Genomic DNA, 13028 nt, shown 5'->3' with positions numbered 1-13028 from the left:
GAATGACTGTTTTCCTATTCAAGAAGTAGTCTCTTTCCGTTTGAATGTTAGACCATCCCGAGATGACGGTATGACTGTATTGATGTGGACTGGTCTTCTAAAGCTTTAGTAAAACTTGATAATATTCCTATTCTGTCTTGATGGTCTTTCTTACTCAGCATATATGTCATCGAAAGAACTTGGGATTGACCAGTGACTTCAATTCCCTGAGAGGTAGACTGGTCAGACGCAACAAGGACCACCTGGATTTCAAGGTGGCGCCACTGTAGCGGCTGCTGGTATCAGGAGCTGTGTGCTCTTTGTGTTCTTGACGTCTCCCTCTTGTTCTCGTTTGCCTTTTGGTCCGGGCTTCTTCGGGACTGCGCAACAAGGGGCGGGCCCCTTTTGTGACTTCCGCGTTTTTTGTCGCTTTTTTGTGGACTTTTGGACGCACCGGCTAAGAGCTCCCTGCCACAGACCGGAGGAGATGCGGGGGAAGAGACGGGGCTGCGGGGCTGGCGTTGGGTGTCGGGACGGACGGGCTTCGCAGAGTTGAATGACTGTTTTCCTATTCAAAAAAGAGTCTCTTTCCGTTTGAATGTTAGACCATCCCGAGATGACGGTATGACTGTATTGATGTGGGCTGGTCTTCTAAAGCTTTAGTAAAACTTGATAATATTCCTATTCTGTCTTGATGGTCTTTCTTACTCAGCATATATGTCATCGAAAGAACTTGGGATTGACCAGTGACTTTAATTCCCTGAGCGGTAGACTGGTCAGACGCAACAAGGACCACCTGGATTTCAAGGTGGCGCCACTGTAGCGGCTGCTGGTATCAGGAGCTGTGTGCTCTTTGTGTTCTTGACATCTCCCTCTTGTTCTCGTTTGCCTTTTGGTCCGGGCTTCTTCGGGACTGCGCAACAAGGGGCGGGCCCCTTTTGTGACTTCCGCGTTTTTTGTCGCTTTTTTGTGGACTTTTGGACGCACCGGCTAAGAGCTCCCTGCCACAGACCGGAGAAGATGCGGGGGAAGAGACAGGGCTGCGGGGCTGGCGTTGGGTGTCGGGACGGAAGGGCTTCGCAGAGCTGAATGACTGTTTTCCTATTCAAGAAGTAGTCTCTTTCCGTTTGAATGTTAGACCATCCCGAGATGACGGTATGACTGTATTGATGTGGGCTAGTCTTCTAAAGCTTTAGTAAAACTTGATAATATTCCTATTCTGTCTTGATGGTCTTTCTTACTCAGCATATATGTCATTGAAAGAACTTGGGATTGACCAGTGACTTCAATTCCCTGAGAGGTAGACTTGGTCAGACGCAACAAGGGCCACCTGGATTTCAAGGTGGCGCCACTGTAGCGGCTGCTGGTATCAGGAGCTGTGTGCTCTTTGTGTTCTTGACGTCTCCCTCTTGTTCTCGTTTGCCTTTTGGTCCGGGCTTCTTCGGGACTACGCAACAAGGAGCGGGGGGGCCCCTTTTGTGACTTCCGCATTTTTTGTCGCTTTTTTGTGGACTTTTGGACGCACCGGCTAAGAGCTCCCTGCCACAGACCGGAGGAGATGCGGGGGAAGAGACAGGGCTGCGGGGCTGGCGTTGGGCGTCGGGACGGACGGGCTTCGCAGAGCTGAATGAGCATGTATCGGAGACTTCAGTCTCCCGAGTCGGATTCCCGCTCATCAGCGCGCACCGGACATTGGCCGAGAGCTAGTGGGCTGTCTAGGACGGAGTGGGCTCTCTTGGTTGCTTTGTTGGGTCTGTTCCTGTCTCTGGCTGTGCTCTTATAATGTCTTTGTTCATTTGGATTTTCTTCTGGTGTGTGTGGTGCGGGTGTGCGGGTGTGTGTGTGTGGGTCCACAGAGACAAAAGGGATTACATCATGTAATCCTGTTATTAAGAAATTCCTTTCAGTCGCTCATAAAACGTCTTGTGGAGCAGAACACGCTTAAGGCAGGAGCGGCGTGCAAACGCCGTGCATCCTGGGAGTTGGTGTTTCGTGTCGACACGGAGAGACGCTAATTGGATATGTTGTTGCGACACACACGCAGACACACACACACACCGTGGCAGAACACTGTAGTGGCGTTTCAAGTAGCTGATAAGGTTTGATGTGTAATGTTTGCAGATGCAAAGAAGGGAATGTGTGGACACGGTGAAAAATATCTAGGACTAACTCCAACCCCGTCAGCTGAAGTGACACATGGAACCAAAATGGGGGCCCCCCCCCCAGACAGTCCAGAATGCACTTGGACAAACTGCCGGCTCCAGATGCCAGCGCCGCATCTGAGACGGTGAATTGTTTGGTTTTGCATTTCCTGTCTTCAACAAGTTTGGTATGTTCTTATTGCTTATTGGACTGTGCATCCTGGGGTCACGCCTACAACCGCCTTGCGCCGTCATTAAGCCGATTTAAGGGCGCTTCGGGACTTTGAGACTGTTTTGGTTGCTTTAGGACATCTGTGGTCAAGGTTGGTCCTTTTCGAGGTGGTTTGGGGACTTCCGGTTTTAGGGTCAACCCTGAGACAAGGGCTTTTTTTCGCAATAAAAGCCTCGGAAGTCCAGTTTCCTTCGGCCAACACTGACTTCCTCCGACTTTCACAGACCACAAAACGGTTGGGGTTTATTGACTTCCAGTCTTGGACTCAGCCAAATAGGAACCTTGGGTTCTGTCGGGGCCAAGAGTACAGTCTTCCCCATTAAGTTTTCATGTTCAGACCAACGCTAAAGGACCCCATGGCTCCAAAAGGTCCGACAGATACCCAGATAGGACGGCATCCGTTTCCGACCTCTTGGGACCACTCCAGGACTTAAACGGGTGTAATAAGGACCTTGTTGACGTTTCCTCGGTGTGACAGAGATGATACAGTTTTATCTGCTCACAGATGCTACCTGGTAGCTGTTTAGGCACACCGGAACTATTCTTGGCTACATTAACCAACCCCTACTCCGTAAGGCTTCAGACACACGCAGGATGCTCACAGGAATGAGGCAAAATCTCATCCAGACTGTTTGGTTGTAAAAGTATCGAATGTTTCCAGAGCCTGACTTGTTAGAAAACATTTCATTGGCTGTTTGTTTGCGTCTTGCGTCATTTAAGCGGAAGACAATTAACAAACACGTCATTGATTAAAAATGGATTGGTTAGAACAAAATTTTCTCCCTGACAAATCAAAGGCTGCGTGGGCCATTTTGGTGGTTCTCACCTTTAAAACAAGTACAAAATATCAATTATTTTCAAAGAACTAGAACGTGCAATTTGGGTAGACATTGTGTGTGAACGCTGACGAGCCAAAGCCAAACTGAGATGCTAGCAGTTAGCAGGCTGGCCAGATAGCGTCAACTAACAAAACAAATGAGCAGCATCAGCTAAAAAATGCTAACATGCTAAATGCTAACTGTAGCGTGCATGGAATACCAAAATGTGTTACTCTGAGGTGTGTGCCTGAATTTTTTTTTTTTAAATGTAATCACGCTAACATTAGCATACAGCAAGAACCAAAATATGACAGGTGTGTATAACTACAAAAGTAGCTTCACAAAGCTAGCACGCTAATGTTAGAATGCTAACAGGCATCATTCGCCAAGTAGCAAATTATTTGACGCAGAAAAATACAGAAAATAAGCTAGCATGCTAACAATAGAATGCTAAGGATTGTGTCTCGAACTGTTAAAGAAGTTATCTACGCACCGCAAAACCCTTTCATATATATACATTGTTATCAAAGAACTAGACCATGTAAATCTGGTAAAAAAAAAAAAAACCCTCCATGTGTCATGTATGAACTCCATAAGTCATGTATGAACTCCATATGTCATGTATGAACTCCGTAAGTCATGTATGAACTCCATATGTCATGTATGAACTTCATAAGTCATGTATGAACTCCATATGTAATGTATGAACTCCATAAGTCATGTATGAACTCCATATGTCATGTATGAACTCCCTAAGTCACGTATGAACTCCATAAGTCATGTATGAACTCCAAATGTCATGTATGAACTCCATGTCAAGTATGAACTCCATATGTCATGTATGAACTCCATAAGTCTTGTATGAACTCCATAAGTCACATATGAACTCCACAAGTCATGTATGAACTCCATAAGTCGTGTATGAACTCCATATGTCATGTATGAACTCCATGTCAAGTATGAACTCCATATGTCATGTATGAACTCCACAAGTCATGTATGAACTCCATAAGACATCTCCATAAGTCATGTATGAACTCCATAAGTCATGTATGAACTCCATACATTATGTATGAACTCCATAAGTCATGTATGAACTCCATACGTCATGTATGAACTCAAGTCATGTATGAACTCCACAAGTCGTGTATGAACTCCATACGTCATGTATGAACTCCATACGTCATGTATGAACTCCATACGTCATGCAAGAACTCCATAAGTCATGTATGAACTCCATACGTCATGCATGAACTCCATAAGTCATGTATGAACTCCATACGTCATGTATAAACTCCATACATCATGTATGAACTCCATAAGTCATGTATGAACTCCATAAGTCATCTCCATATGTCATGTATGAACTCCGCAAGTCATGTATGAACTCCATAAGTCATGTATGAACTCCATAAGTCATGTATGAACTCTATATGTCAAGTACAGACTCTTTAAGTCATGTATAAACTCCATTAGTCATGTACGAACTCCATAAATCATGTATGAACTCCATAAGTCATGCAAGAACTCCATATGTCATGTATGAACTCCATGTCATGTATGAACTCCATGCGTCATGTATGAACTCCATGTGTCATGTATGAACTCCAGACATCATGTATGAACTCCATAAGTCATGTATGAACTCCATGTGTCATGTATGAACTCCAGACGTCATGTATGAACTCTAAAAGTCATGTATGAACTCCATATGTCATGTATGAACTCCATGTGTAATTATGAACTCCATACGTCATGTATGGACTCCAGACGTCATGTATGAACTCCAGACGTCATGTATGAACTCCATATTTCATGTACAGACTCCATAAGTCATGTATAAACTCCATACGTCATGTATGAACTCCATAAGTCATGTATGAACTCCATACGGCATGTATGAACTCAATAAGTCATGTATGAACTCCACAAGTCGTGTATGAACTTCATACGTCATGTATGAATTCCATACGTCATGCATGAAGTCCATAAGTCATGTATGAACTCCATACGTCATGTATAAACTCCATACATCATGTATGAACTCCATAAGTCATGTATGAACTCCATAAGTCATCTCCATATGTCATGTATGAACTCCATAAGTCATGTATAAACTCTATATGTCAAGCACAGGCTCTTTAAGTCATGTATAAACTCCATATGTCATGTATGAACTCCATAAATCATGTATGAACTCCATAAGTCATGTATGAACTCCACTAGTCGTGTATGAACTCCATATGTCATGTATGAACTCCCTAAGTCACGTATGAACTCCATAAGTCATGTATGAACTCCACAAGTCGTGTATGAACTCTATATGTCATGTATGAACTCCATAAGTCATGTATGAACTCCATATGTCATGTATGAACTCCATATGTCATGTATGAACTCCGTAAGTCATGGATGAACTCCATAAGACATCTCCTTTTGTCATGTATGAACTCCATAAGTCATGTATGAACTCCATAAGTCATCTCTATAAGTCGTGTATGAACTCCATGTCATGTATGAACTCCATAAGTCATGTATGAACTCCATATGTCATGTATGAACTCCATACGTCATGTATGAACTACATAAGTCATGTATGAACTCCATATGTCATGTATGAACTCCGTAAGTCATGGATGAACTTCATAAGTCATGTATGAACTCCATATTTCATGTATGAACTCCGTAAGTCATGGATGAAATCCATAAGACATCTCCTTTTGTCATGTATGAACTCCATAAGTCATGTATGAACTCCATAAGTCATCTCCATAAGTCGTGTATGAACTCCATGTCATGTATGAACTCCATAAGTCATGTATGAACTCCATATGTCATGTATGAACTCCGTAAGTCATGGATGAACTCCATAAGACATCTCCTTTTGTCATGTATGAACTCCATAAGTCATGTATGAACTCCATAAGTCATGTATGAACTCCATACGTCATGTATAAACTCCATACATCATGTATGAACTCCATAAGTCATGTATGAACTCCATAAGTCATCTCCATATGTCATGTATGAACTCCGCAAGTCATGTATGAACTCCATAAGTCATGTATGAACTCTATATGTCAAGTACAGACTCTTTAAGTCATGTATAAACTCCATTAGTCATGTATGAACTCCATAAATCATGTATGAACTCCATAAGTCATGTATGAACTCCAGACGTCATGTATGAACTCCATAAGTCATGTATGAACTCCATATGTCATGTATGAACTCCCTAAGTCACGTATGAACTCCATAAGTCATGTATGAACTCAATATGTCATGTATGAACTCCAGACATCATGTATGAACTCCATAAGTCATGTATGAACTCCATATGTCATGTATGAACTCCATGTGTCATGTATGAACTCCATATGTTATGTATGAACTCCATAAGTCATGTATGAACTCCATTAGTCATGTATGAACTCCATAAGTCATGTATGAACTCCATATGTCATGTATGAACTCCATAAGTCATCTCCATAAGTCATGTATGAACTCCATACGTCATGTATGAACTCCATACATCATGTATGAACTCAATAAGTCATGTATAAACTCCACAAGTCGTGTATGAACTCCATAAGTCATGTATGAACTCCATAAGTCATCTCCATATGTCATGTATGAACTCCGCAAGTCATGTATGAACTCCATAAGTCATGTATGAACTCTATATGTCAAGTACAGACTCTTTAAGTCATGTATAAACTCCATTAGTCATGTATGAACTCCATAAATCATGTATGAACTCCATAAGTCATGTATGAACTCCAGACGTCATGTATGAACTCCATAAGTCATGTATGAACTCCATATGTCATGTATGAACTCCCTAAGTCACGTATGAACTCCATAAGTCATGTATGAACTCAATATGTCATGTATGAACTCCAGACATCATGTATGAACTCCATAAGTCATGTATGAACTCCATATGTCATGTATGAACTCCATGTGTCATGCATGAACTCCATATGTTATGTATGAACTCCATAAGTCATGTATGAACTCCATTAGTCATGTATGAACTCCATAAGTCATGTATGAACTCCATATGTCATGTATGAACTCCATAAGTCATCTCCATAAGTCATGTATGAACTCCATACGTCATGTATGAACTCCATACATCATGTATGAACTCAATAAGTCATGTATAAACTCCACAAGTCGTGTATGAACTCCATAAGTCATGTATGAACTCCATATGTCATGTATGAACTCCCTAAGTCACGTATGAACTCCATAAGTCATGTATGAACTCAATATGTCATGTATGAACTCCATAAGTCATCTTCATAAGTCATGTATGAACTCCATATGTCATGTATGAACTCCATGTGTCATGTATGAACTCCATATGTCATGTATGAACTCCATGTGTCATGTATGAACTCCATATGTCATGTATGAACTCCATAAGTCATGTATGAACTCCATAAGTCATGTATGAACTCCATAATTCATGTATGAACTCCATATGTCATGTATGAACTCCATAAGTCATGTATGAACTCCATAAGTCATGTATGAACTCCATAAGTCATGTATGTACTCCATATGTCATGTAGGAACTCAATAAGTCATGTATGAACTCCATAAGTCATGTATGAACTCCATAAGTCATGTATGAACTCCATAAGTCATATATGAACTCCAGACGTCATGTATGAACTCCATAAGTCATGTATGAACTCCATAAGTCATATATGAACTCCAGACGTCATGTATGAACTCCATAAGTCATGTATGAACTCCATAAGTCATATATGAACTCCAGACGTCATGTATGAACTCCATATGTCATGTATGAACTCCATAAGTCATATATGAACTCCAGACGTCATGTATGAACTCCAAAAGTCATGTATGGACTCCGTAAGTCATGTATGAACTCCATAAGTCATGTATGAACTCCATAAGTCATGTATGAACTCCATAAGTCATGTATGAACTCCAGACGTCATGTATGAACTCCATAAGTCATGTATGAACTCCATAAGTCATGTATGAACTCCATAAGTCATATATGAACTCCAGACGTCATGTATGAACTCCATACCTCATGTATAAACTCAGTAAGTCATGTATGAACTTCACAAGTGGTGTATGAACTCCATACGTCATGCATGAACTCCATAAGTCATGTATGTACGCCATACGTCATGTATGAACTCCATACCTCATGTATGAACTCAGTAAGTCATGTATGAACTCCACAAGTCATCTTCATAAGTCATGTATGAACTCCATACGTCATGTATGAACTCCATACCTCATGTATAAACTCAGTAAGTCATGTATGAACTTCACAAGTGGTGTATGAACTCCATACGTCATGCATGAACTCCATAAGTCATGTATGTACGCCATACGTCATGTATGAACTCCATACCTCATGTATGAACTCAGTAAGTCATGTATGAACTCCACAAGTGGTGTATGAACTCCATACGTCATGCATGAACTCCATAAGTCATGTATGTACTCCATACGTCATGTATAAACTCCATACATCATGTATGAACTCCATAAGTCATCTCCATATGTCATGTATGAACTCCATAAGTCATGTATGAACTCCATACGTCATGTATAAACTCCATACGCCATTTATGAACTCCATAAGTCATCTCCATATGTCATGTATGAACTCCATACGTCATGTATGAACTCAATAAGTCATGTAAGAACTCCAGACGTCATGTATGAACTCCACAAGTGGTGTATGAACTCCATACGTCATGCATGAACTCCATAAGTCATGTATGTACTCCATACGTCATGTATAAACTCCATACATCATGTATGAACTCCATAAGTCATCTCCATAAGTCATGTATGAACTCCATAAGTCATGTATGAACTCCATACGTCATGTATAAACTCCATACGCCATGTATGAACTCCATAAGTCATCTCCATATGTCATGTATGAACTCCATACGTCATGTATGAACTCAATAAGTCATGTATGAACTCCAGACGTCATGTATGAACTCCATACGTCATGTATGAACTCCATAAGTCATGTATGAACTCCATAAGTCATGTATGAACTCCATACGTCATGTATAAACTCCATACGCCATGTATGAACTCCATAAGTCATCTCCATATGTCATGTATGAACTCCATAAGTCATGTATGAACTCCATATGTAATGTATGAACTCCATACGTCATGTATGAACTCCATAAGTCATGTATGAACTCCATATGTAATGTATGAACTCCATACGTCATGTATGAACTCCATACGTCATGTATGAACTCCATATGTCATGTTATATACGCAGCGGCTCAGACTACTTCCTGGAACTTGGCTAAAGTCTGAGGTGGTCGTTTTCCCAGCATGCCCTCACACACACACACGCACACACACACACACACACACACGCACACACACACACACACACACACACACACACACACACACACACACACACACACACACACGCGCACACACACACACACACACACACACACACACACACACACACACACACACACTTCCAGCAGGTTATCGCATCTCGCTTTCAGCCGCCAAATGGGAGGACAATGGCGACTCTTTGAGCGTTTAGAGCGAGGACCTCAGAGGAAGATAAGCCGGGTGTTGCTCGTCCTGACGTGGCGGACAATCCCTGACTCCCAGTGCATTATGGGAGCGCGATAAGGACACAAAGGAGCCGCGCTTTTATCATGTTTCTCATGCTAATACGTACTCCTCGTGCTCGTGGAGTGTTAACAACTGCTCCGTGTGTGTGTGTGTGTGTGTGTGTGTGTGTGTGTGTGTGTGTGTGTGTGTGTGTGTGTGTGTGTCAATGTGGGCGGTCTTGCCAACATCGGGCATGCCGATACAGTTTCCGATGCCGACGCCAAGCGATGGCGATACAGTGTGAGGCGTGACGAACAAATGATGCCTTTTTTACTGCATGGCACAGCAAATAAGACCCACAATGCAATGCAACGTTGACAAAAAGTGTCATATTTTGTCGAAAGTACTCGAAAGCAAGCAGCTACACCGCAGCTAAGCACACAATAGCACACCACAGGAGATAATCGTTGAACATGAAAAAAAGTGTCAGTACAAACAAGTCTCATTATAAGCGTATTAGAAAGCATCCAGCAACAAACGTGTCCGCATAATTCACAAGCTTAACTCAGATATCGCGCCCGTGAAACAATTACCACTCCGCTTCAACTTAAAGGCAGCCCAAGTCCATGGCAGAAAGTTAAACATAGTTGTTGTTTTTTTAACAGCTACATTTGTTCTGTTAGCGTAGTAGGCCTAAGTGTTCATTAAAAACAAGCATCACCATAACACAGTAGCGTAGTAGGCCTAAGTGTTCATTAAAAACAAGCATCACCATAACACAGGAGCGTAGTAGGCCTAAGTGTTCATTAAAAACAAGTATCACCACAACACAGTAGCGTAGTAGGCCTAAGCGTTCATTAAAAACAAGTATCACCATAACACAGTAGCGTAGTAGGCCTAAGCGTTCATTTAAAACAAGCATCACCATAACACAGTAGCGTAGTAGGCCTAAGTGTTCATTAAAAACAAGTATCACCATAACACAGTAGCGTAGTAGGCCTAAGTGTTCATTAAAAGCAAGTACCACCATAACACAGTAGCGTAGTAGGCCTACGTGTTCATTAAAAACAAGTATCACCATAACACAGTAGCGTAGTAGGCCTAAGTGTTCATTAAAAACAAGCATCACCACAAAACAGTAGCGTAGTAGGCCTAAGTGTTCATTAGAAACAAGTACCACCACAACACAGTAGCGTAGTAGGCCTAAGTGTTCATTAAAAACAAGTATCACCATAACACAGTAGCGTAGTAGGCCTAAGTGTTCATTAAAAACAAGTATCACCACAACACAGTAGCGTAGTAGGCCTAAGTGTTCATTAAAAACAAGTATCACCATAACACAGTAGCATAGTAGGCCTAAGTGTTCATTAAAAACAAGTATCACCACAACACAGTAGCGTAGTAGGCCTAAGTGTTCATTAAAAACAAGTATCACCATAACACAGGAGCGTAGTAGGCCTAAGTGTTCATTAAAAACAATTATCACCATAACACAGTAGCGTAGTAGGCCTAAGTGTTCATTAAAAACAAGTATAACCATAACACAGTAGCGTAGTAGGCCTAAGTGTTCATTAAAAACAAGCATCACCACAACACAGTAGCGTAGTAGGCCTAAGTGTTCATTAAAAACAAGTACCACCATAACACAGTAGCGTAGTAGGCCTAAGTGCTCATTAAAAACAAGTGCCACCATAACACAGTAGCGTAATAGGCCTAAGTGCTCATTAAAAACAAGTATCACCATAACACAGTAGCGTAGTAGACCTAAGTGTTCATTAAAAACAAGTACCACCATAACACAGTAGCGTAGTAGGCCTAAGTGTTCATTAAAAACAAGTACCACCATAACACAGTAGCGTAGTAGGCCTAAGTGTTCATTAAAAACAAGCATCACCATAACACAGTAGCGTAGTAGGCCTAAGTGTTCATTAAAAACAAGTACCACCACAACACAGTAGCGTAGTAGGCCTAAGTGTTCATTAAAAACAAGTATCACCACAACACAGTAGCGTAGTAGGCCTAAGTGTTCATTAAAAACAAGTATCACCATAACAGAGTATCGTTGTAGGCCTAAGTGTTCATTAAAAACAAGTACCACCATAACACAGTAGCGTAGTAGGCCTAAGTGTTCATTAAAAACAAGTACCACCATAACACAGTAGCGTAGTAGGCCTAAGTGTTCATTAAAAACAAGTATCACCATAACAGAGTACATAACGTTTCTACATGTCCAACATTTCCTAGCCACAAATATACTGGTCTCTCTCTCTCTCTCTCACACACACACACACACACACACACACACACACACACACACACACACACACACACACACAGACACACACAGACACACACACACACACACACACACACACACACACACACACACACACACACACACACACACACACACACACACACACACACACACACAAGAGGCGTGTGAGGATTTGCACTTAAATGAAGACTTAAGCGAGGCGTGGTCACATGATCCCTGGCTGGCGAGGGGGAGGAGGGCGCGTGGCGAGGATGAGAGCGAAGGCAGGAAGGAACAGAAGTGGAAAGACGAGGACGGCAGGAAGAGGACAGGAAGTGGAGAAAAAAAATCCTTGGATGGAGACCAGTGTGTACAAATCACGTGTACTTAGATACAGCGTGTGTGTACTATATAAGATGTATATAAGATGTATATAAGATGTATATAAGATGAATATAAGATGTATATAAGATGATGTATATAAGATGTAAGTAAATAATAATGGTTATAGCAAACAGGAAGTCACCTGCTGCAGGTGTTGTTGAGGATAAAGACTTGATGAAGTCATCAAGTCTCTTCTTGACATTTCCTCTCTCTCTCTTGCTCGCTCGCCCTGGGCGTGGCGTGGCTAATGAGTGTAGTTAGTAAACACGGGTGTTGCCATTAAAGGAGTACCAGTTCATCTTCCGTCACACCCAAGAAGTCGCTAACGAGCGCTAACGAGCACATTCCTCAAATTCCAGGGGAGATTGACGAGAGGCCTTCAAGCACGTCTGGAAGTCGGCGCCGTGTCGCCTTCAAGGACACGTATTTTACACCCACTTCCATCCATAATAGTGATCACATGACCTCATTAACATATCTAACCCTTAGCCCCGCCCCCTTTCTCCTCATCTTATTAATGACCTCATTTACATCTTTAACCCTTAGCCCCGCCCCCTTTCTCTTACTTAACCACTGAAGTGTACTGATGTCAATGTACTTCCTGAAGTGTA

At 41.8% G+C, this 13028-nt stretch overlaps 1 protein-coding gene across 4 annotated transcripts in view; it reads right to left on the bottom strand.

The window, feature by feature from the left end:
- The window catches only part of npas3 (neuronal PAS domain protein 3), a 296737-nt gene that overhangs the window by 23389 nt on the left and 260320 nt on the right, over window positions 1-13028 (bottom strand). The window lies entirely within an intron of this gene.

This window comes from Nerophis lumbriciformis, linkage group LG26 (genome assembly GCF_033978685.3).
Source record: "Nerophis lumbriciformis linkage group LG26, RoL_Nlum_v2.1, whole genome shotgun sequence".
NCBI lineage: Eukaryota > Metazoa > Chordata > Actinopteri > Syngnathiformes > Syngnathidae > Nerophis > Nerophis lumbriciformis.
Note: the sequence above shows the minus strand (reverse complement) of the source record. Positions and strands in the feature narration are given on the sequence as shown.